Source organism: Rhinolophus hipposideros (genome assembly GCF_964194185.1).
Source record: "Rhinolophus hipposideros genome assembly, chromosome: 2".
NCBI classification, from domain to species: Eukaryota; Metazoa; Chordata; class Mammalia; order Chiroptera; family Rhinolophidae; genus Rhinolophus; species Rhinolophus hipposideros.
Window position 1 is genome coordinate 55,038,375 of NC_138048.1, and position 25,308 is coordinate 55,063,682.

Below are 25,308 nucleotides of genomic sequence, written 5' to 3' on the forward strand. Positions count from 1 at the left end.
TTCCCATTGTACAAATGGCTGACTTTGATTTCTGTAAAGTGTTTTCTACCACCTGATTCCTGACTCTTAGCTTTGGTGATAATTAAGAGGAACAACTGGATAATACCCAAGGATGCAATGCAGAGAAGAATTTGTATGTAACAGTTCCAAGATAGGAAAAGTTTCTAAGATGTTGTGTAAAACAACTGACACCTCATCTTCCTGGCCTTCATTTATTCAGCAATTGCCTAAATCGAAGCCTCTGATTTATCTGACTGTTCTACTGAACGAGGCAGCTTAGGAGGCCCATGAGAGAGCTGTGTGTCCTCAGGAGTTTTCATACGTGGTTATCTGGGGAGATCTAGTAGAGCTCTCCCACCGTAAGAAGCTTCCTACCACAACGCCTTGCTCCTCTGTTTCAAACAGGGAGGGCTCTTGGAATCAGACTGTGGGTTTTCTAGAGTGGGATTGGGTGGTAACTTAAATTGGAATATCTCCTGATAAATTGCCCCAGATACAGTGACTCAGCTTCAGAGGGAGGTGTACATGTGAGGTGAGGGCTCGGGGAAGGAAGGAAAGAAAAGAAAAAAGAAAGGAAAAGTCCTTGCAGTACCCTCAAGCTCAAAAGTAACGGTGGTTGAATTAAACAAGCTTTGATTTTCTTTCTCATTTTTAACAAAACTCTGGCCCCCTTAGTTGCCTTTCAAAATGTGGAATGAGTATAAATGTTTCTAATTTCAGTCACTCTCCCTTTGTTCTCATCAAAAAAGGAAACACATCAGGGGGCTTTCTAAAACTTGAACCTTGATTTTTTGTATTCCCTCTCATGATCATCTTTTATATCTGCGAGGGACATTTAGACTTATTCTTGTAACTCTCCTTAGATTTTTGATTTACTGGCTAAAGATGTAGTTTAAAACATTCTTTCTGATTTAGGTATGTCCTCCATCCTTCAATGCTTTAAAAAGTATTGAGTATTGCTTTTCAAGCTCTTTCCTTATCTCTGCATGGGTATACTTTTCATTTTTTATTTTTTCCTGTAATGCCATGGGGTGGTTTAATATTACATACCTCACCACCATGAGTTTTCCCCAAACTGTGGAATTTCTTGGATCTCTAATTTAAAAGAGTCCAAAACACTAGGGAGGAAGAGAGGATGAGAAGAGAATTTGAAAAAGAATTGGGAATGAGCTTTCTTAGATACTTTCACATTCCGAGGGGGTTATAAGGTTGTTTTCTGTGTAGATTGATATTTTCTTTAGCAGTTGTACTCTGAGTGTAATTCTTTTCTCTGCAGCTCTGCGGAAGTTCCCATTTTGATGACAGTAGAATTCTGTCTCACTATTAGTTTTTATTTTTGCATATATCTATATCTATATGAGTAAATAATACTTAAATATACATGTAGAGACAGATGCAAGCACAAAATATTTCTTGAAATGTCCATATTTATTTGCAGTTCCTTCTCACTCTCACCTTCAGTATAAATGGACATTTAAAAATCCAGGGGAGCAATTTTAAGTCCTCGAGAGGAGTTCCCTTATCAGGTAGCTTTGGGAAATTGTTCAGGTACGTTTTGCAGGAACTGTCCAAACACAATGGCTAGGAACACCACAGGTAGGACTTGTCTACCAGAAATAAAACAGTTTAGAGCGGGGAGGTCCCTGTGGGTGGGATTTCCTTAACACCAAGGGGTTGCTTTGTCCCTGGAAGGAAGGTACACAAATCCAGAGAAAGTATATGTAAAAGGAATTAAGATGACCTGGTACATTGGTCATGTTACCTTCTGATATATATATATACCCTGGCTTATAATAAACATGTCAGTAATCATAATTATTATGTATAGTACTTAGTTATTCTCTGTTACTGTCATGGATTTTATCTTCTTTGGCTCTACCAGAATCTCTGCCCTAACTCCACCCCCTCAACACCATGAAGTAATAAATAATTTCCATTTTGTAAAGAGAGGGTATAAGTAGCTCAGTGGCTAAGTGAAGTACACAGCTAACACTGGGAAAGTAGGGGCTCAAACCCAAGCCTTCTTGACTTCTAATTTAGTACACTCACATACCTCCTCCCCTAGCCTAGTGGACATTCACTTGCTTGACTTCATAAAAGGAGAATAATGTACTGGGTGTCCTGGTTCGCTCTTCTACCCCTGCTCCCAGATTCCCTGAGGGCAGGGTCAAGAACATAAATGGTTTTGTATTTCTAGTTTCTATTCCATTCTCAGAATATGACAGACATTGGAAATTGCGGCAGTTTAAAATATATCCACAGATTCTTTGACGCTCCCTTCAAAAGATGGAGCCTGCTCTCCTTGAATGTGGGTTGGAGTTAGTGACTCATTTCTTTGAATAGAAAAAAGGGAAAGTGACGGTTGGAACTTTAGAGACTAGCTCCTAAAAGGAGGCACTGTGGCTTCTTCCTTTCTCTCTCTATTGCGTCACTTACTCGGGGGGGGGGGGGGGAGGTTAGCTGCTATGTCATGAGGACACATGAGGAGGATGCCCTGTGTAGGGGCTTCTGTGGTGAGAACTAAGGCTTTCAGCCGGCAGCCAGTGAGGAACAACTGGAAACGGATCATTCAGCCCCAGTCAAGCCTTCAGGTGACTGCAGCCCCAGCCAGTGACTTAACTGCAGCCTCATGAAAGAGCCTGAGCTAGAAATACCCAGTCCCCCCACAAGTCAATTCCTGACTTGTAGAAACTGAAAGAGAAGAAATGTTTGTTGTTAGGAGACCCTCACTTTTGGAATGTTCTGCTATGTAATAATGGAGAAACTAATATAGAAATGGATGGGTAGTACCTCAGTGAGCTTCAGGCTTATGGTTCGTATAGCGAATGAAAATGACTCAATGATATGAACCGTGTCACAGGCTACTTCTTGTTTGTTTTTTTTTCTAACTCTGAAAAATGTACAGCAGTTTTGAGTGTTGCTCAAATTACATCATTACCTGGGGATCATGTGAAAACATACAACCCGAAGCCCCGTCCCAGACCTATGAAATACAACGTCCTAAGGATAAGGTTTTAGAATTTATGTATTAAAAGAAAAGAAAAACCCTTTTGAGATGATTCAGATGCAAACAGCCTCAGCATGTCCAAGGAATATCATTTGGGAACAACTGAGCTAGAACCCTTTCCTTTCTCCTTAATTCAGTTGTGATAATTAAGGTTTGCTATGGACAATTACATCTTCTCTTTCAGGGCCTCATTTTAATACTGACTGTGGTAGGGCATGATGAAACGTTGTTACATCTGCAGCTAGAGCCCCGTTTGAGCTGCAGCTAGTGCTTGGCAGGAGCCATGTCAGACCAGGCGTGGGGGACTCTCCCGTCAGGCACGTGTGTGACCAGGAGCAGAGAATGGAGACAAGTTCCGATGCAAATAGTGAGTCTAACACCTGGAATTAGTCTTAAACACAGGCATGTTTATGTTTAAGTGTCTCTCCGTGTAAACCGACTGCAGGAGACCCCTGTGGGAAAGCAAGGAGCACCCAGGAGAGTCAATAGCTGTGGTGAGCACTCCCTGGAAGGAAGTCGTTGGCTTTCCGGAATGAAGTCCTAATACCTGCTCTGGTCAGTAGATGCTGGAGGAATTCTGGGCACAAACAGAACATATTTTGGATGTGTGTTTTTCATTCTTGAATGAAATCTCGTAATCCTGATATAAAACTGCTTCTTCCAGAATGATGACGACTATATACTGTGTATGGTTTCTGGGATGGGTACCGTTTGGGTATCAATACAAAGCTTTAATGTTTTGTTGTATGATCTGCATTCCTTTAATGGAAAAAGTTCAGGTGGTTGAGGGTGGCGATTTCCCCCGATGAGCTCTGTTCTAGTATCTTTTCTGGCATTAAGTAACTGTGACTTTGGGAACGTTACTTTCCTGCTTTAGAACTAAAGTCTTTTCATTAGAGAAAGGCGAGATGGAGATAAGATGATCCAAGTTCTCATCTAAACAGGTGAATCAGTGTAGCACTGTTCGTCCACCAGCGCTTCTGTAACAAAATACCACGCACTGGGTGGCTTAAACAACAGACATTTATTTTCTCACAGTTCTGGAGGCTGGAAATCCAAGATCAAGGTGTCAGGAGGTTTGGTTTCTCCTGAGATCTCTCTCTTCACTTCTCAATGGCTTTCTTCTCAGTGTGTCCTCACATGGTCTTTCTTCTGTGTGCATACTTTCCTGGTGTCTGTCTGTGTGTCCAATTTCCTTTTCTTATAAGGACACCGGTCAATTGGATTAGGGCCCATCCTAACGGCCTTATTTTAACTTATCACTTCTTTAAAGGTCCCGCCTTCAAATACAGTCACATTCGGAGATACTTGGGGTTAGGGCTTCAAAATATGACTCTTGTGGGGGGAACACAATTCACCCCTTAACAAACATCCAAATTACGTTTGGGTCCATTGTGAAGCAATGGCTAGCAGTGGGTACAGGGCTCCCTTGGATGTCTATAACAGATAAAACAGGTATAGTAACCCCCCTAAAGACATCTGGTCTTTTCCTTGCTTTTCCAGAAACAAGGTGGGAGATTACCTCTGTGCGTTACAGAATCAAAGTTAGAGTCACAGAATGCGAGCGATAAAGAGGACCTTTGAGTGATGCCCTTATTGATATTAGAGAAAGCTGAAGTACAGAGGTGGATCACGCTGTGTTTATAATTGAGTCTTTTGGTTTTTAACTCAATCCCATTGACTCAAAAACAAATCAGAACATATAACCATACTTTCTGATTTCACTACTGCCTTAATCCAACACCTCTGAAATACCCCAACTTAGGAGTGGTATGACATTTTTTTTCCTGCTCCAGAGAGGGAAGGACATAATGGTACTTCATTGGGAATATGCTGAGAACATTCTGAAAATAGTGACATTCTTTTTGTCTGAGGAGAACCATTTTTTGTTTTAACTCTTTCTTCTTGGTCTTCCAAAGGAGGATAGGTTTCTCACCATGTGCTAGTCAATCTTCAGATTGACAGAGTTTTATTATATTTAAACAGGTAAAGAACAGAGAAACAATAGTAGAAATGATCTATTTACTAGGTTAGTTTAATTCCAGAATTAGGAAATGATTATTTGATGTCTAATTTTAGAGCCAATGGACTGCTAAAGTGTTTTAAGAAATTCATCAAATTATCATCATTTCTTTTTTTTGTTAGTTTCAGGTGTACAAAACAATGTAATAGTTAGACATTTATCATTTACACCCCTCACAAAGTAATAACCTCCCTCCACCAATCTACTACCCCTCTGACATCGCATACAGCTGTTACATTTCCCCTATCTCTATTCCTTACGCTGTACTCGACTTCTGTGACATATGCATATAATTATAGTTGACATTCATTATTATTCAGCTTCGGCTTCAGGTGTACAGTGCAGTGATCAGGCACCTACATCATCCCTGAGGTGGTCTCCCTAATGAGACAAGTGTCCATCGGATACCCTACAAAATCTTTACAACATTATTGATTATATTCCCCAAACTGACTTTCGTATCCCCGTGGCAATCTTCTGGTTACCGACTGTGCTTTCTAATCCCCTAACCTTCTCTCTCATCCCCATCCCTCTCCCATCTAGCAACCCTCAGTTTTTCCTCTGTGTCTCTGCGACTGTTTCTGATTAGTTTGTTCATTTATTCTATTCTTTAGATTCTGCATATAAATGAGATCATTTGGTATTTGTCTTTCTCCATCTGACTTATTTCACTTAGCATAATGTTCTCAAGGTCTATCCATATCGCTGCAAATGGTAAGATTTCATTCTTCTTTATGGCCGAGTAATACTCCATTGTATAAATGTACAGTTCCTTATCCAGTCATGTACTGATGGGCATTTCAGTTGTTTCCATGTCTTGGTTATTGTGAATAGTGCTGCAATAAACATAGGGGTACGTAAATTTTTCTTGAATTAGAGTTTTGGACTTCTCTGGATAGATACCTAGGAGTGGAATTGCTGGGTCATAAGGTAGTTCCATTTCCAGTTTTTTGAGAAACCTCCATATTGATTTCCAAAGTGCAATCCCACAAGCAGTGCACGAGGGATCCCTTAATCCTAAAATTTATATGGAACTATAAAAGACCCTGGATAGCCTCGGCAATCTTTAGGAATAAGAACAAAGTGGGAGGTATCACAATACCTGACATCAAATTATACTACAAGGCTACAGTAATCATAACAGCATGGTACTGGCATAAAAACAGACACATAGATCAATGGAACAGAATAGAGCCCAGAAATAAATCCATGCTTATATGGTCATTAATCTATGACAATGGAAGCAAGAATTTATGTTAAGGTAAAGACAGTCTATTTAATAAATGGTGCTGGGAAACCTAGACAGACAAAAAAATGCAAAAAAATGAAGCTGGACCACCTCCTTACACCATATGCAAGAATAAATTCAAAATGGATTAAAGACTTAAATGTAAGATCTGAACCCATAAAACTTCTAGAAGAAAATATAGGAAGAAAGTTTACAGACATTACCCGGAGTAAGATTTTTACTGATATGTCCCCTCGGGCAAGGGAAAAAATAAACATATGAGATTAGTCAAAGTAAAAAGTTTTTTTCACAGCAAAGGAAACCATCAATAAAACAAAAAGGGATTCTACTGAATGGGAGAAGACATTTGTCAATGATATATTGGATAAGGCGTTAATATCCAAAATTTATAAAAATTCATTCAATTCAACACCAGAAAAACAAACAACCCAATTAGAAAATGGGCAGAGGTCATCATTTCTTTTTGGAATCCATAAGTGACTCGTGAATCAGAGATGTGACTTGGCCCTTTCACTGAGTTAAGTGGAATAAAATTTGCAGTTGTGGGCTTTTAAGGGTCCATGGGCAAATCAAATAGAATAATGCTTTCAAATATCTGTACCTGTGGTAGAAAGCAATTGTCTACATAATCCAACAGACATTTCAGTCTTTCCTTGGAAAGAAATTCTGTGAAAGAAATTTTAGTTTGTCTTATTCACATGATGAAATAAACAGCATTACTTTGTTGTAAACCGCTGAGAGAAGAAAGGCTGCCCACACATTCCCATGAGTCTGAGACAGGGACATCTGAGTTTAAGGATTGGCTACGTGTTATTTATAATGTAAATTACCTGCATGCAAAAATAGAGATGTCTTTTAATGTTGTACAGAACGATTTACCACTTTCATCATATGTCTGCTATTTATGAGCCAGAATATTTGTACCACAGACCTATGCCCTACTTTTGGACATTTCGTAAATGATTTACTCATTCAAAACATATGTAGTGAGGCTTCCTGTGCTAGGAACTAGAGATATAGCAGAGAACAACAGCAACAAAGGCATGTTTCTACTCTCAGGGAGTTTATATTTTAGTGAGAAAGATCGGCCTTCATAAAATAATTTCACTTTGGAAAGTATATGCATATTGGGATAAATTCTCCAAAGTAAAGGAACATGGGTGGAGGGGATATGGGAGCAGATAATGAAGGAGCCTGCCCTAGGCTGGAAGGCTTCCCCCTGAGAACCTGACTCTGGGTTGAGAAATGATGGATGAGGGAGATGCTAAGTTGGAAGATCTGAGAAGCGATGGCAGAATACAAGGGTCGGACAGAGGGAACAGCATGTGCAAAGAGGTGACATAAGGGAAAAGCACTGGGTTGGGAATGAGGGAATTGGATTTTTGTTTGTCTTGTTTTCTTTTGTGGTGTAACTGGGGTACAAAAAACCACTTCGTTGAGCCTCGTGTCCTTATTTGCATGATGAATGAATTTGAATCAGAAGATCTGAGGGACCTCAGAGTCCCTGAACTAGATTCTTTCGTTCATAAAAATTGCCTGATCACTTGCTATATACCAGGTAACCTGATTGTCTTGCAATTCAAAGAGGAATTAACTGAAGTCATTGACCTCAAGCAGCTTGGTCCAGGAGGAGACACACAAACGTGAGACAACCAGCTGGGGTGCCACGTTGTGAGTGTCGTGGGAAGACAGAATGGGAGTAACCCTGATGGGAGGAGAGGGGCAGTCGGGAGGACTTCACGGAGGAGAAGACCTTTCACCAGAATATTAGGGTGAAATTAGCTTGGGAAACCAGGATGATACAAAAAATTTTGTGGAGACTGGAAATATTCATGGGGGCAACAATGAGTAACACTATCAAGTTTTACAACTTCGTCATGTCCTTTTGAGACTCTACATGCACCCCCGTCTCCAAGGTTGATTATGGAAATCCTTGCCCTGTGTCTACTTGCTCCATGAGGCTAGAGAAGAGTGGAAGTGGTTTACATGCCCTGGCTTGGTTTCCCATCTGTCAGAAGGTGCCCTGTTCACAGCAGGGGTCTAGTGACATAATTCTGGTTTGTGGGATATTTAGAAGTTTAGGTCAAGAATGAATTTCTATTGCAGAATTGTAGGCACATGAGTCAGATGTTTAAAAATGACGCAGAAGGTTTTTTGGGTTTGTTTTTTGTTTTTCAGTGTTGTTGTTTTTTTTGCAGGGAGGGATTTTAATGGCCTGATCCGGTGCCATAGTTGGGTCAGATTGTTATGTTATCCACCAGAGAAAGACAAGAAGAGCCTTTTGAGAAGCTGCTCTAAAATTATTTTCTATTTATTTTCTTAAGTATTTGGCCTCACTAAGGAATAGAGTTTCCTTGCCAAGATTGGAATTCCCGTGGTGTGTTAAAAGCTGGCCAAAGGATTGGCATGAGAGGAGACAACTTGAGGAAGAGTAGCTAGAAATTGGGTCGTGGTTCCTAAGTCTAAATATGATGAGAAATAGAAGAAAACTAACAGTTTTGATTTTAAAATTTATTTCCTGCCAGTTCCAAAAGGACTTCAAGGTCTTAAGAAAAAGACGTGACTATAACATGACCATTAAAATACAGACCCAAACCAAAACCTCGCAATAAGATTTGCTTAGTAGCAACTGTGGTTTTTTGTGTGTGTGTGTTTGGTTGGTTGGTTGGGTGGGTTTTTTTGACCAAAGTATATAGCTGCTGTGAATATGGTTATTGTTTTGGGGCATGAATTTTAGGTGAAAGATTCCTGGATAGCTAAGCAAAAAAGGAAATCTGGTTGCCCAGCAACTTTTATTGACTGATGAAAAAGGAAACAATTCAGCCTGTTAGAAGATACATTCCTTAATATATTTATTATGCAGATTTTTATCCTGTAAACATTGAGTAGTATAATTTTCCATAACTTCAGTAAGTTTTCCAGCCAATGGCAAACTCTCCTTGTTAAGACAGTTTTTTTGTTTTGGTTTGTGTTTTTTTTTTTTTTTTTTTGCATTGAACTTCAGCAAAATCTTATACTGAGTTGAATTCATTTTTTATATGAGATCATAGCTCAAGCAATCCAGGTTTGTAGTTTTCTATTATGATTTGATTAAAGAAAAAATATTAGTAAGGTGATGGATTTTATCTTGTTTAGATCAGTGTTTCAAAACTTGTCTGTTCACAAGAACTGCCTAGGGCTTCTATTAAAGTATAGATTCCCATGCCCACCATAGATTTATTGAATCAAAATCTCTAGCAAGGGGCCTGGGTGTATATTTAACAAATGCACCAGGTGGTTGCTAATGCTCAAGCCAATTTTAGTCAGCATTGCCATTGCCGTATTTCCCTGGCTATTGTTGTGTTTTGTAGTAGCCATTTTGAGCATAAATTGTGATAGGAGCCTGAGGCTATAGCATTAAAAGTGAGATGATGACTCCCTGAGAGCCAGTTTAATTAGCTGGTCTGGAACCATAATATCATTTCCCTTTGTCAAGTCCTGGTGCTTCAGGATGCTGCCTGGCCCATCAGTTCCCTCTTGGTGCCTTCTCATCTGTTATATCACTGACCCTTGTAATGTCTCCGTGTGGTAGGCAGAACAAGTATAAGGCCGTGTTTCATCGATTTTAAGATGCACATTTCCCAACAATTTTACGTTGCAAAATTAGTATGCATTTTAGAATCGATAATGTATGAATTGGATGACATCTTTTTACTGTCTTAGTGCTCCATAAAATAATGGTGCATCTGTACATTCAAAGGTGGTGAAGATTTGGTGAACTGTGGTTGCTCCTTGTACAGAGAAGGCAGCTGAGACGCTAAGAAGCGACGTGATGGTGGAGAATCCTCACCAGCTGGGAAGCCCCGGCTCAGACCCAGCTCTCTGTCCTGGTGCTAGTTATTTATAGCTGAGGAACCAATTGCACCAAAGCCGAGTGGCTTAAAATGACACTAACTATTATCACACAGTTTCTTTGGGCCAGGCCTTTGGGAGTGGCTTAGCTGAGGGGTTCTGGCTTGCGGGGTGGGGGGTGGGGGGCTCGCAAGCTTGACTGGCGCTGGCAGTTCCACTGACAAGGTGGCTCCCTCACAGGGCTGCCGAGTTGATGTTGGTGTCAGGGAAGCCTCAGTTTATCCCCTGTGGGCCTCTCCACAAGTTCTTGAAAGTGCCCACAGAATAGTGATCGGCTTTCCCTGGAGCAAGTGATCCAAGAGACCAAGGCAGGAAAACATTGCAATGCCTTTTGCGGCCTCACTTCAGAAGCCTCACATGATCACGTCTACACATTTGAATTGCCACTCAGTCCAACCCGGATTCAGTGTGGAAAGGGACTACACAAGGGCACAGGTACCAGAAAGTGAGACTCACGGAGAACGGGCTGTTTTCTTCATACCATACTAGTTTTGCAATACAGTTTTGTCTTCATCAGCTTGGTCACCTCATACCCTTAGGTCAAGTACTTAATTTCAGTGAATAAAAACTTTGGGATTTCTACCCCATTCTAGCTGGCACTTTTGAAATGTTCATGTGCCTATGAATTCCCAAGGTCTCCTGTTAAAACCCAGACTGATTCAGGAGGTCTGCCGTGCCGCCCGAGAGTCTGCATTCTAACAAGCTGCCTGATGATGCCCTTGCTTCTGGTCAGTGATACACACTTGGAGTAGCAAAATGAACAGAGCCAGGCAGGCCTCCAGTAGCACGCTTTGGAGGGCTGCACTGCAGACAAAAGTCCTCTCTTCTCAAGGGGTACTTGCCTTCTCCTTTTATTTTGTCAGAGACACATGGTTTGGGGAGAAGGCACTAGGGAAACCAGCCGACTTCACTAAGTTGGTTAAGGGAAAAAGAGGTTAAAGCAGATAAGAGTCCATGCATTATTAGGTAGGCAGCTCGCTGCAGCTGTGAGCCTCTTCACTGTGAAGGTCAGGTTTCAGACAGCAACAGCTGGGTGCTCAAAATGGCAAGGTAATTAGCTTGCAGGGGGTGGGGGTGGGATGGCACACAGAGTGCTTAAAATGCAAAGTGTCAATGCATTATTCAGATGCCTGCCAGTGAATGCCCCCACCCTTGTCTTGCCGCTCTCCTCTCTCTCTCTCTCTCTCTCTCTCTCTCTCTCTCTCTCTCTCTCTCTCTCTCTCTCTCTCTCTCTCTCTCTCTCTCTCACACACACACACATACACACACACACACACACCCGTAATCAGGAAAGTAAACCCACAATCCTATAAATGTTGCCACACTTTCAGCCACTTTCAGCTGCTTGGCTGAGATCTAGAATGCTGGCCCTGGCACTCTGCCTTTCTTCTTACACATGGCAAAACTTGTGTCCTATATCTTCCTACTCATCAGTTAGGAGCAACATTTTAGACTGTAAGCTCAACAGAGAGCACCTGTGTCTGTTTTGTGAATCTCAATCTCTCTCTCTCTCTCTCTCTCTCTCTCTCTCTCGTAATCCATACTTGTATGCATAATAAATAAGTAGACAACTGAATAAACCAGCAGGTGCACAGGAGGAAACCAAACCTGTGAGAGGTTAGAACATTTACCTTACACAGATAGTAGGTGGTAGTTTTACAGCCCACCCAGGCTGGTTTCCACCTAAAGCTGGTATTTAGTGTCTACTGAACAAGATGTCCAGAGAAGGAAAACAAGAATGATGAGACTTATCAAAGATGGAAGGGCTCTCAATATTAAGTTTATGCTCTAACTTTGCATTGGTCCTTGTGCTGTGAGGTATACTAGGACGCATTTCATGGGAACTTTGCTCCGCAAGAGTACATATTAATGGGACATTGATAAGAATTACAGTCATTATCTGAGGCTCCCCAGACATGGGTGGCGGGAATGCAAAATGGTACAGCCACTTTGGAAAACTGTGGTAGTGAGGAAGTTAAACACACGCCACACACTTAACACACGACATAGTTGTCACACTCCTATTTACCTGAGAGAAATGGAATTCACGTCCATATAAAGGCCCGTACACCAGTGTGTATAATAGTTACTCATGTTAGCAAAAAAACTGGAAACAACCCAATTGTGCGTTAGCACGAGTGGATAGACAAGGGTGTGGCATCCATACAATGGAATCCCACTCAGCAGTAAGAAGGAGCAAGCTATCCATTTGATGAATTCAACATGGGTGAATCTTAAAAGCATCCTGCCAAGTGAAGAAAGCCAGCCATGAAAGGCTACATGCTCTTACTTTTGTGCCATTCAAGAAGTGGAAAAACTATAGTGACAAATCAGAGAATGCCTGAGGCCTCGGAGGGGGTGGCCTGCAAAGGGGTATGTGGACATTTTAGGGGTGATGGAAATCTTCTGTCTTAATGGTGCTTGTATACCTTTGTCCAGCTTATCAAACGGTATCTTTAAAAAGGGTGAATTTTATTGTATATAATTTATACTTCAATAAACATGATTTTAAAAATATATATATCAACCTGTCCGAACCCACCATTTTCCAGATGGGGACACCAGGCTCAGCTCACTTGCTACAGCAGTTGTGAGTTGGGAATACAGGTTTCTCGGCCCCATTGCTGAGGCAGAAGTGAGCGGACACCTTGGCGTACTGTCTTAGTCCCCAGCATAGCCCCCGTGGGATGGGAACGCTGCTCCCCAGCTCTCAATGCAGCGCTGTGGGTGGCTCTTTAAAGCTCACACACTACTGTGCCACTTATCAGCCTGTTGACCTGCACTGGTTAGAGGGCTCCTAATTGGAAAATGAAGTACATTTGCATTCAGCCAGAATCCAAAGAACATAAAGCTCCAGTAATGAACTTCTAGGTCCATATTCCATTCTCTTTTTCTGAGAGGGAGGTGAAAAAGGCCAAAAGAGTACCATTAATGTATTCAGTAGAGTACCTGCCTTATGGGGCATTGCCACCCAGTCTGGGAAGAACAACATATCCCTGAGGGTCACACCAACATCGTGTCACAGAAAGCAGGTGAGATTTAAAGTGAGCCAGACCTGGCTTTAGTTCTTAAATCTTCTACTTTCAAACTTCATGTCCTTAAGTGGCCACTGTTCTGTCTGTAAGATAATGAGGTTTAAATCAGAGACTGGGAAATAAGAGTACCTAGCCCACCTTCCATGGATTTCTCTAGTATGTTCAGCACTGGGCTTTGTGCTTTACAGGCCTTATCTTAAACCTTAACAGTCATTATCCCTACTGTGGATGTGAGTAAGCCCAGGATAAGTAATCTGTCGGCCATTATACCACCTGGCCGGAACCACTGGGCTATGTGTAGATTTCAGTAAATGATTATGGATCTGAATTGAGCCCTGTTTACTAAAACAGTTGCAGAGGTTGGAAAGAAGTGAATTTCTTAGTTTGAAAGCAAGCCTTATTTATTTATTTATTCATTCATTCATTCATTTTTTATGCATACATGCATGCTTGTAAAGAAAGAATGGGAAAACTACTGAGGCCAAAATTAGGACCCTGAGTGACCGCTATATTTCTGTTTGAAGAGAAAGTGTTTTCCCAAATCTCATCTTTACTCAGCCTCCTCTAGCTTTGTCCAGAAGAAATACCCCCAGTGACCCAAGAGACCTTGTGCTACTTCGGGCCCAGCTAACACTAGAGCCAGGGAGACTTTCCACCTGCCCCTCAGCAGGATGACACTCTGGGGACAGTCTCTGTAATTCCAAACCCTGTCCGCCTTCTGAGATTTAGAGGCCGGTTTAACACTAACTGAAATAGGATTTTTTTAAAAAACTTATTTGTTTTTCCTCTTTTGCAATTGCAATAATATACCAAGTAAGCTTTCCATTTTCACTTGGAAATATTTCTCATTCTGTCACACCGCCAGTACAAGCATAGATTTTCAAAACACCAACTAGTTTTCATAACCTACAACACCTGGCAAAATATCAACTGGCAAACTTAATCAAAGACAATAGACTCGGTTTCTGTGCTGTGTATGTTCAAATCCTTCCATTATATGCTTCATGTGCCTGGGCTCACTTTTCCTTTCCTAACCGTTCTTTTCCAGGGTGAAGTCGCCAGTTAGATTAAGGATTCTGGTGCATCCTGTCAAGCACTGGGTACCAGTTTGTGTCATGGCAGTTATACTCAAAGGGCATAATTTAGGCTGTAAGTAAGTATGGTAGGTTCCAGTGTGTAAACAATTTGATAAATGTTAAAGCTGTATATGGCGAGTGGAAGCACACATGGTTTAGGTGCCAGACAGTTCTCTACTGCCCAAGGCAGAACTATTATCCTCTTAAGTAGTTAGGAGCCTGAGGCCAAAAAAAAAAAAAAACTAGAGTCAAGGCTAGTGGTCAAAGGGAGCCTTAAAGACAGTTTCCCCACACCAGCTCAGAGCTCTTTCCACTGGCCCACAGTGTATTCCCTTTGTGTAGGTTGTTTAATAAATTCATTTCACAACCCGTAGAGCACAGTAGGAAACAATGCAATTACTGAACCATAGTAATACAGCTGCCAACATCTTGTTGATTCAGAATTGTCCAAACACTTCCATGTGTGGGAGGGACTGATGCCACTTGCTGGTTCAACAGTTGACATTGATAAATTGGAGCTTCATTTCCTCAGCCTTCTGTTGGAGGTGCTAATGAGCATTGAAAGGCTAGAGAAACACAGGAGGGAGATAAGGGAGCATCTTGCCTGATCTACACACTAAGTAATTGAGCCTGGATGATGTAGGCTTGACATCTCTAGGTAATACGTGGACGCATTTGAAGATACTAATAAAGGCCGAATAAAATCAGTACTGTGAATATTTTAATTAAGTTCCACTTGCAGATGCTGTGGGCTGTTATCTTCATTTATTAGACAGAATGTTTGCTTTTCCTAATATTCTTTTCTATGTTTCCTGAAGCATTCTTTTACATTGCATGGGGCAGCATGCCAAGGTTCCTTGGCTTCTGGAAAAGGAGGGGTTGGACCAGATGATCTCTGAGGTGTCTTCTATGCTCCATTTCGTGACTTGCTTGGCAAGAGAATTTGCCTGCAGTGAATTGCACCCCCCGCCCCCAAACACATTTATCCAGGCCTTTGTTTTCTCCGTTCATGTTCTCATTCATTCAATAAGCATTTTAGATGCTTATTATGTGAGAGTTACTGTGATAGCAATTAGAGATAGAGTAGGAACTAGGCCAGAACACCACCCGACCCCTACTCTTAAGAGTTTACATTCGAATAGGGAGACAGAAAAGTAAATAATGTAGCAGGGATATGTTAGGGGGAGCCCAGGGCAGCCACAGGAAGACCCCTAAGTGAGACATAATCAAAGAAAGCTACTTGGAGGATGTTATATTTTAAATTGCTCCTTAAAATAAAAAGGTGAAGACTTGGAGAAAGAAGTATTTGGATGGGCTTTTCTCTGTGTATCTCCCTGGATGTTTTTGAGCACCTGTTTTTTGTACATAACATCAAAGGGTTTATGAGAATGTGATCAAACACAAGTTGTGCTTGGTGTGGGAACACAAAGTGGAGAGATGAAGCAATGATTTTTGGAGAAAGGACAGCAAAAGGTTAACACTCAAAGTGCAGACATTTATAAACATTCTAATGAAAACCTTAAAAAAAGATATTGTTCAATTTCCTCCTTAAATATACTCTATGGACCACAATTGAACTCAGCTACATCTTTATAAACATCAGCTATTTTAATCAAATTGTTAGAGCTAGAAAATATTTTAAGTTGTCTGTACTCATCATTTCACACAAGGGGCATTTGATGCCCAGAAAAGTTAATGATTTTTTGTTTCAGAAATCAAACAGTAATGGCAGAGCCAGCTCTAGAATTTTTGATCTCATCATCCCCAAACCACCTTCTTTCAAGACTTGGCTCAAGGTATTAGCTCCTGTAGAACACTTTCTCCCATACTTTATTTCTGCCCCCTTATTTTCTAACAAACGCCAACTTTAAACTTTCCCTCATTAAAAAAAAAACAATAACTTGAATTTTTTTGCTAAAATAGTTAAGGTCTTATTAGACCTTCCAACATTCTTTAGTAATTTTTTTTTTCATCTGACAAATGTGCATTGACCTTTTACAGTTGGGGACTTTACGCACTGGGGCAGGGGGGTCATTGTTCTTGTCCTTAGAGAGCTTGCAGTCTAAGAGGGAAGATGGATCGAATGTTAATTTCTTCTTTTGGAATTTTGTCCTTCAGGGATCTGACCCTATTCCTACTGTCCAGGATTCTCTTGGTAAAGCTGGGTATATTGTCAACACAAGAGATTGCTAATTATGTTCACAAGGTTCTTGCAGAAACAAATAACTACTGAATATATATCAGCATAGAGAAGAACTGCGATTTTTGTCTTTTTGCCCCAAAGGCCATTAGGCTATACTAAGGGATATCCTTGTAGTAGACGTAGTTTTGTTATGTTTTGACTTAGGAGCCAATTCTTATTTCCAGGAGTTTTGTATTTTCTCATAGTTTTAATCAGTCAATTTTATTAAAAACAAATTGATTTGAATAAAACAGGTTGGCATGAGTACTGGTCTTTTAAAATTAACTTTTTACATATATGTGTGTGTGTGTATCTGGTAGTCCAAGCCAGTCATGAACAATCTTTTTCCTGTTTATTCATCTCTCAGTCAAAAGAGTAGACTTATCTTGGAGAAATGCATTTTGTTAAGCCGTGAGTAGACATAGTTAGGAATTTTCCAGCTGCAAGTCATTTTAGAGATTCTCAGACATTTATTTTTACTCAGTGTTTTCAAAGCAAATTGGACCCATTTTTGTATGGCATTAAAATTAAAATTAAACCTATTCTAAACAAAACTGCCTTACAGGTAATCTTGATTTCTTTATTTTAGATGTTTTTGCTTAAAGCCTCCTATAAATAAACTAAAACTGAGACTATTCAATGTGAAAATAATATGTATAAAAATACAAATTTAACTTTGAATGAATACTACACTGGCTTAAAAATAAACCTTGAGTATCATATTATATCCGATCATATCGGGTTAGTAGAAACTATAAAAATCAAATGTCAGCTGACTGTTGGCATTAGTGTGATGGCCAGGCCGTCCCGTAAAGGCTTTATGTTTTGTCCATTTGTACCCATCTCACCACCTCTATGTGGTAACACCCACCCAGGGTATCAGAGTTCTGCTTTAAGAATTAGGAGACCTTGATCTAATTATGTCTCTTGACTCTCACTAGCTTTGTGGGTTTTAGCTAATGCTAGCATTCAGTGGTCTTTTCTATAAAATGTAGCAGTTAGACTAGATCAAGGACCCACATAGTATGTGGGTTCTAAGGACCCACATGCTTTTAAGATGGATGAATGAGAGTGATGGAATGTGTCCTTCCATTTTGCACACAGCGAAGCAAAAGCAATGGAAGATAAGTGATTTATTCACAGCGAAGCAAAAGCAATGGAAGATAAGTGATTTATTCTTGGCCACAGGGAGAGTCACCAGCTCAGTGGGAATATGCTGGCTCTTTCTGATCTTTTGGTCCTGTACATCCCTTTGGACCCGATGGTTCCTCAGAATCACCCTGATACCACCCACCTGGTCTTGGACGTTGTTGTTTACAAAGCCCGGTCATTTTCATTTGCTCTTATGTCTCTCAGGATAACTTCTAGGTGGATATTTAAAAAGCGTGAGAGTAATAAAGTTAGTTGGCAAGATCCCATTTTAATAATGAATTCTCTCCCACCATACCAATAAAAATTGGTGCCTTAAATGAACTTACATTACCTCTTCTATTGAATCTCATTTTGGGGAGACACCAATAATTAAAGTGAAATAGTAAGAAACCACTATCAGGGTATTACAGGCTCTCCTCTTCAACTACGTTTAGAAACAACTATTAGGAATGAAGAATTTAAGCAGATTTTCCACTCCTCATTTTCCTTTGGATTAATACTATTAAGCTTGTGGCACACGTAATTAGCTTCTTTGTGACTTTCTGTGAATAATGTCTCTTGGTAGCCACGCGTATAGAAATATGATGACTACGTATTGATTGCTTAGAAGCAGATCACATATTTCCATGTAAAACAGTCCAAATAATGCGTGGGTTCACAGGTGCCATTTCAACTCAATTGCAGTTCAGCTGTAATACTTGTCTTATTAGCTTGTCTTTGGGGGAGTAGGAGTCTATCCAGTAGGAGGAAGGAAGAGGAAGCGAGCTAAGCAGAATTTTGAAATTGACCAGTCATCTCCTTGGCACTGCCTGTTGAGTCCTCCCGGCCTCTCACTTCTGTCCCCAGGGCCTTCCAGCACTCCGGAGGTCCTTCCATGGTATTTGTTAATCTAGGAATCAGTCCACGCTGACTCAAAGGCCCCATCCCTGCAAGGCAGCTGTCTCTCTCCACTGCTGTGAGAGTGGCACACTCTGCTTGAAGACATTTATACTACAGAGTAAATGGTAATGAGAGCCTTACCTTCCAAGAGGCAGTTTTTGTTCTCTTTTTTTTAAATTGTGACTGAGCCTAATTGGTAGAATGTCAGACATGGGAAGAGGGTAAAGACAGGAAATTCAGGCCTGAAAATGTCTCTTGGTTCAGTTCTCCTTGGCTGCCCCTGTATCTCCCAGCTTCTTTCATTTCTTGTTTGAAAGCTTCAGTTACTTTGCCATCTCCTGGGGCTGTAGTGGAGTTATGAGGATGAGTGAGAGGAATGGGAAAAGCAGATGTGGATAGGTGTCACCCCATACCTGTGTGAGATGTTTGCAAGTCAACTGTCTTTTGAGTCAGAAACCTGGATTCAAAGATGAGATCCACAGACTGTAACTTTAGGAAGTATTTAACCTCAGTCTCCATTTCTTCACACTACTCAGGGCCCTCATAAATATTAATGATAATACATTAAAAAAAAAAAAGAAAAAGCCCTTGCACCAATGTAGATGCTCAATAAATGGGTTGTGTTCTTAAAGTCCAGGAGTGCACTAACAATATCTGGAAGGCAGCAGCATCAAAGAGAATTTTCTAATAAGTGATATGTACATTGTTATTTGAAGGATGGATGATGTCAGAGTACGTATTCTGTTTGTTTTACATAGATTTCTGGGAATGAAAACAGGTGGCGAAGCTGCGGTATAGGTACCCCCAGGGTAGTACCTCCAGATGTGTGCAGACAAGGCCAGCTGAGCTGCTCGGAGGAGGGTGGGGCCTTTGCAGAGAGAGCCTGGTGCAGGATGCTGGAGGAGGGTTGCAAACCCAGCCCGAGCAGTCACTGAGATGTATGCACTTTCATCAGCAGTCATTCGTCGTCTGTCTGAGGCGAGAATCAATACCAGAAGGAGAAAGTGACAAATCATTCATTGCCCAGAGACTGGCTATAAATCCAGTGCCCGTTATTTTCTTTGTAACCACTTTAAAGACACTTCCCCTCGTGTCTTTTACCTGCAACACAGAGCCTCAACTCCAGACTTCCAAAGGTCTTTGGAAAGCTCTGCAATTACCTGTTGTGTTCTTAGGAGTTGTTATTTCAGGGGAATTAAAGACATATTCTGTTCCATCCTGCTTATCAGCATTCAGAATGCCTTTCTTTTCCCATCTGTTCTTTAGTACTCATGAATTTTAGAGAAATAATCTGTGAAGGGTCTGCGTGTGTCTGTGAGGCATTTGCTTTACACCTATTAGCTCTGACTTACTACACACTCATTCTTAATACATCTCTCCCTCCTTCCCCTTAACCCAGAAACAAACACTCTTTCTGTGTAGACTCCTGAAAGTCAGAAAGAACATTGCAAACCACCTAGCCTGACCAGCTCACTTGGTAGTAAGGAAATGGCCGGGAGAGGGGAAGTGATGCCCTCTCAGGGAACACCGGGACTGTCCCCAGGAGTCCTGCATCAGGCTCAGAGCCCATCTGGGGTCCGTCCACAGCTTCTTGCCAGAGCACCAGCTGCAGAACTGGATGGTACGGCTCTCCAAGCTGCCTGTGCTTCCTCAAGCTCCTGTGCTACCTTGGAATGTCTGGAAAGGCGTAGATAATCAAATGAATGCGTAAAGTCAGAAAAGAGGCCCTTTTTAGACAGCTTTGTGAGGTTATGGACCTCACAATGGCGTTCTGGAGAGAGTAGATCTTTTGTAAGCACTGATTTATTTTTCTGCTGAAGGCCAGCCCGAGGCAGAATTGGGAAATAGCCAGCTTGATATGATGCAGTGATATTCAAACCTTTTCCCCCTCTCCCTTTTAAAATCGTGGGAGTCTTACTTCAAATAGAAGCCTCAGGGAAGCCCAGTATGTAAAACAAATAAAAGTGGTTGAAGTGGGGGTGAAGAGGGAGGCCCAGGTTCTGCCCAGTTGGTGCACAGTCTCCCCTACACTTCTCACCGGCCCGCACCTTCCACTCCTTCCAGGGCTCCAGAGGAGGCTCTGCCCTTGGTGCTCTGCTGGGAAGCCAGCACTGCAGTGAAAAGCTGGTGTTTGGGACTCTGGCAACTCTGTCTTAGTTACCTTAGGCACATCTCTTCACCATGAAGCCTGACTTTCTTTTCATGTAAATGGAGGACAAGCATCAAACTGAAAGCTTTTTGCATGTAGATACTGAGCTAACAAATAATATACTTGGTTCTTAGTGGATGTTCTATAAATGTTGATTCCTACCTCTCTTTTGATCTTTTTTGCCCTTTCCCCCTTTCTATGCTTTTTTCCTTTAGATGCCCTCTCCCTCTTCAGGAGCCCAGCGACCTCTGGCTCCAGCACTCTCCACACATGCTCAGCTCTCCAGGAAAACTATGAGTCACTTACATTCTAGTGTCAGCTCAGGTCAGCTCCGTCTTCCCAGGAGCATTTCTATTGGTACCTACCTCCAGATTCTGGCACAGGAGCCGGATCTTATCTCTCAGATTTTCAGTTAGTCGAGAGCTGGCTTGAGCAGTTGACATTCAGGGGAATTGTATCGAAGGGCTTTGCCATCAGCAGTCATTCCTTCTGACCAGTAGTCTGACTTCTGTCCCTTGGTGGAGTACTAGTCTAGGCATTTATGTAATGATGCAGTGCATGGGTTACTTAAAATCCTTGAAGACAGGGATAAAATGGACTAAAGTCATAATAAATACACAATAAAAAAACAGCATTTCCATGACAGACCACATTCCAGTCTGAGTCAGGAAGAATGTATCAGTCTCTCCACGGGTTTCTGCACTCTGCTGACTGAGTATGTTTGGTTTACTTGTTATTCCTCGGTTGTACAAAATATTAATGTTCTGGGGAAACTGCATATGTACTGACACTACTTTCATTGTGTTCCACTATTAGCTAGTCTGGTACGAGCTAGTTCATATTGGAAGGACACATTGTGTACTGTTCTAGGCCTCAGCCGCCTAACTCCCGACAGAGAACTCAGGGGGACACAGGTAAGGAAGGCTCCATCCCTGTGCTCACAAAACTCGCGGTCTTGTGTGAGACATGGGAATGCACTCAAAAAGCTGCAGTACCCATCACACCACAAATCTCATAAAATATCAGGTTAATCAGGAAATAGTATGTGCGATTGTGGGGGGGGTTAGGAGGCAAAAGCTTTTAGGGGGAATAGAATTGTCAAGATCTCACCATGCAAGGATGGAGAGCAAAGAGAAGAGATAGAAGGAGCCAGAAAGCACAGGACATATTTGGAGAACCAGCATACTTTGGGGCCTCCATTTTGGTGCTAGAGCCACTGAGGGACGTAAGAAACAGTAAGGTAAAATTTGAAATGGAAGTTGACTTCAGAATGTGGAAAGCGTTGACTACCGGGATGAGGGATGAGGGCACCATCAAAGGAATTTGAGCAGGAGAGGGGGAAGGATGTGATTAGTCATCCTTTAAGAAGATCCTTCGGCAGCTTATGCAGGTGGTGGTGGTTCCAATTAAGAGGTTTTGCAGTTGTTCCTGTGAGAGATGTGAGGGCATGAGCTCTACTGTGACAATAGCACCTAGTAGCAGTGGGATGTGTGGAGAGGGCACAGTGCAACAGACCTGTTAGAGGCAGAATCTCAAGCATTTATCAATTGAATGGATGGTAGAAGGCTCTGGTAGTACCTGTGTAATGATGACACATTTACTGTTTGGGGTTATGATAGTCAATATGGGGTTGGTTTTGGAATGTTTGAGGGCTCATGCTGAGGACTGGAGGGGGTCATGGCACTCCTGGATTCTGCAACTGGTCTTTACTGAAGTGTGCACAACGTCTGTGACCCTTAGGTTACAGCGGGGTGATCCATGCAGACAGAATAAAAGAGCTCGCCCTCAGCTTTAGGAGGCGGCAGGGTGTTTCCTCTGTTGAGAGATCTTCCACCTGAGCTCCAGTCCCTGCTCGTGTTCTGGTCGTAGGACCATAGCATTTTTAAATCTGAAAGACCTTAGACATCATCTTATCTCTAAACCCCTGGCTAGATGGAAAACTATGACCTAGGAAGGACACGTGTGTGTCCAGGTGAAACCCAGGCCAGATCCTAGGACTGTCACTTACCAATATTTAGAAAATCTTTTAAATAATTTCTGTGTATTAGAGTTCTCCAGAGAAACAGAACCAATAGGATATAAAAGGAGGTTTATTATGAGGCATCAGCTCATGCAGTTATGGAGGCTGAGAAGTCCTCTCTGTCATCGGTAAGGTATAGACCCAGGAAAGCCGGTGGTGTAATTTGGTCTGAGTCCAAATGCCTGAGAACCAGGGGAGCCAGCGCTGTAAATCCTAGACCGAGAGAGAAAAATGAGATGAGATCTTCCCACTGGAGCAGTGTTTCAGGAAAAAAGGGGCAAATTCCTCCTTCCTCCCCATGTTTGTTCTATCCAGGCCCTCGAGGGTTTGGGCAGGGCAATCTACTTTACCAAGCCTACCATTTAAATTCTAGTTTCATCCAGAAATACCCTCACAGACACACTCAGAAATACTTGACTAGAAATCTGGGCACCCCCTCATGCAGACAAGTTGACAATTCACATACACTATCATCAGCTGTTTGGAATTACTGGTTGTGATACTGTGTTCTTACAGAGCATTTGCTAACTTTTCAGTTTAAATTTACCCACTTCCTCTTTTGACCTTTACATGATCTTCCTGGTAGACAGACATTGTTCTTCTTTACAGGTAAAGCACACAGAAGCATGACAGGTAGTGACCTTTCCCCGTGAATGAATGGAAGATTAGAACTAGAGCCTAGGTTTCTTATTCTGATTCCATTTTCTTCCCCACAGTTGAATTATAAATTCTGTGGCTGTGCTGATCATGTGGTTTTCAAAATGGAGCCCTGGACCAGCAGCATCAGAATCACCTGGGAACTTGTTAGAAATACAAATTCTTGGGCACATCCCAGACCCACTGCATCAGAAACTCTGGGGGCCTAGGCTCAGCAATCTGTTTTAATCGTTTCTCAGGATGATTCTCTGCATGCTAGTTAGAGAACCACTGTGGTAACAAGAAAGCATCTATTCAGTATTCAGGATTTCACTACATTTTGCTCATGTATCAAATTCATCAGAGAATAGAAAAGATGGTATTAAAAACTGACCATAAATATCAATACATCTGGCTTTTTTCTCTTCCTCCCTTTTCTCCCCACCCCCTTGACCCTCCATTTGTCACTCCTACCAATCAAGTACTTTATGGTAACTTTTCTTTAAAAGTGTTTTCTGTCCCTTACAAAGCTGGCAGAATTCATGAGCTTTCATTCATTCAACCCACATTACTTGACACAAAGCATGGGGAAACTGAAATCAGAAGGAGAAAAAAACAAGAAGGGAGGGAGAGATATGGTTGAATAGGTAAATACTGGAACATTTCTTTAAAAAAAAAAAGTCACACGGCCAAGCAGCAAGATAAAAACCAGTGTGATTAATTGACCTAGAGAAGTGTGAACAGAATACTATTTTTAAAAGAAAATTACATTTTCTCAACATCTGCAAAGTTTCAGACACTTTATTGAGAGCTTTATGTAATTATTCCAGTCACGACTTATAATAGCCTTTTGAAAGAGGTGGTATTATCCTCATTTTTTTAAAAGTGAGGAATCTAAAGTTTCAAAAAATTCAACTTATTCAAATGTCACATAGCTAATAAATCGTGAAGGTAAGGTTCACATTCAAGCTTTTCTGTATCCTAGATTTATAATATCTCCAGCACAGCATCCACATTATCTTTTAGGGCATCTTTCTTTTACATTTGCTTTTTTCATCCCCAAACTATGGAATTTTGTCAGTGAGTGTATGACATCCCACCATTTCAATAGGACTGCTGCAAACAGCAGGTGAGCATTTGGATTTCACCCATGAGAAGCCTATTTCTGAAACCCAAATCCATTTCTGACTCACTTTGAAAGCATATCAGTACAATCAGGTATGAATTTAAAATATTTATATCCAACCTTCAGGCCTTTTTCTTTTCATTTTTTTCGGTTGGAGCTTGCCCAACAGAAAAGAAAAATTAGGAAGGTCTGACCTCTAGTGGAAACACTGAAAACTTCACTACAATTTTGTTGGAGGCTTTCTTTTGCAAACAACCCCCTTCCTCTGTTTAAAATGGAATTGTGGAATTTTTCATCAGAAAGTCACTCTCATGACCAGACTTGCACCTGTGCACAAATGTCATTTTTGTCACTACCTTAAAAATGGGATGTCTGCATCTCAGATTCATTCTGTGCTTGGGTTTGAGTCCTTTAATGACCTTTCTCATGCGTCATCTTTTAAAAGAACGCTTGTCATTTCGTCTTTCTCCCACTTAACCACAAAACCTATTCTGACTGGATTTTGGAAGGGACACTATATGAATATGGGTATCAGTATTTAATCCATCATGCCTCAGTTCGCTTCCAGAACAGTTGATAGCTTTGGAAACTGTACACTTCTATTCAAACTGTGTGATCTTTGGTTGCAAGGAGTGAGCTGTAATTGTGCCCATCACCACAGGTTTATTGCTTGACTGCCAAATCCGCCTCACAGCTGATACTCACTGACCCACATATGTGCTCCCAAGTGATGGGTGGTGCGTGCCAAGAGCCCTGAAGGATTCTTGTTTGGTTACACAATTGCTTTTGTCCAAGCTTAAGATTGAATAGAGGACAAAAATCAGCCACTATCTCCTGGGTGGAGGGAGACATAAGGTGTGAGAAAAATATCTGGAGCAAAACA

At 41.4% G+C, this 25,308-nt stretch overlaps 1 protein-coding gene across 2 annotated transcripts in view; it reads left to right on the plus strand.

Moving 5' to 3' along the window:
• The window catches only part of MB21D2 (Mab-21 domain containing 2), a 103,981-nt gene that overhangs the window by 61,754 nt on the left and 16,919 nt on the right, over positions 1–25,308 (plus strand). The gene's annotated exons all lie outside the window — the stretch shown is intronic.